General features: G+C 41.8%; 1 protein-coding gene across 1 annotated transcript in view; it reads left to right on the top strand.

Moving 5' to 3' along the window:
• Nucleotides 1-1,189, top strand: part of LOC108690836 (transmembrane and TPR repeat-containing protein CG4341-like) — a gene marked incomplete at its 3' end in the record, with an annotated part of 241,424 nt that overhangs the window by 73,198 nt on the left and 167,037 nt on the right. The window lies entirely within an intron of this gene.

The raw sequence follows: 1,189 nt of genomic DNA, 5'->3' as shown, positions 1-1,189 counted from the left end.
ATATATTCGCTATTATTAATAATATCATTATTATATTGTGACTACGTTATTACTGTCTTCTTTTATTTTAAAGAATCTTATTATTTGTTAAATAATACGTATCTCTTTAGATTCTTAAATTTATCCTTACTTTATTACAGACTTTTATTGAAAATTGCATCGCGATATATAAAATCTTTTCTATCTTCTTTATATTTGATTATTATTGTTTAAACCTTTAAACCTTTTATTTGCCATTTTCTACGTTTCTACCTCGCTTTCGTCTTCCGATTTTGTTTCTTCGGAAGAGGGAGGGAATTTCGTCCAGCTGCACCGAGACAATTCGTTCGAACTGCTTATATTTGCGGAATTTATTGTCATTCGGTCCGTACTGTACTGTTACGCGGCGCACCGACCAGTCCGCGAAGGGGCTTGTTTGCGACGTCGAGTGCTATCCCGGGGATAGTTGAAGGGGTCCACCATTGTGCGGCCGCGGTTCCGTGTGCGCCACGCCGCTATCCGCTTTCCGCTTTCGAGCACTCATACACTCTTACACAGACGCATATACAAGGGGTGCAATACCAAACCTTCCTTCTCTTCGTCGTAGCAACCACCGAGTTTGCGGTTGCCGTCTATCGACTACCTACCTACCGTACACACACGCGTGGCACACGTGTCCGCCTCTTCTCTTTCAACCGATTGGGTCCGGCGTCCACCGACCCGACCGGGGAGAATTTCCAAGCACAGATATCGAGTTCGCATTGACTTGGCGCGAGCATGTCGGGAGGTCGATTAGACTTGTTTGGTATCCGCGGAACTTCACTTACTTCACCGACGCGCCGCGGCGGCTACGAAGGGTAAATTAGATGCGCGCCGCGCCGCGCCGGACGCCTATTCTCGCACGCGAGCGGCTTTTTATCCACTCGCAGTGTGAATGTAGCCTTTTGTGGTTCTGGCAGAGCTTGAATATATGAGAAATGGAACGGTATAAACCCTGCGTAATGAAAATGAATTATGAGTTATTACAAATAATTCTCGAAAAATAGTTTTAGAGAACGGGTGTGTTTGGAATGGCTGTACAAAAAGAGAAATATAAAATATTTCTATTACAAAACAGATAATTATATAAAATAATATAAAAAAAAAAAAGAAAATGTAAAATGAAATAGCCCATGATAAAATTAAGGAATTAAGAGAATTGGAGATTAAT

The sequence above is a fragment of the Atta colombica genome, unplaced genomic scaffold, assembly GCF_001594045.1.
Source record: "Atta colombica isolate Treedump-2 unplaced genomic scaffold, Acol1.0 scaffold38, whole genome shotgun sequence".
NCBI lineage: Eukaryota > Metazoa > Arthropoda > Insecta > Hymenoptera > Formicidae > Atta > Atta colombica.
This window is presented reverse-complemented; position numbering and strand designations above follow the sequence as displayed.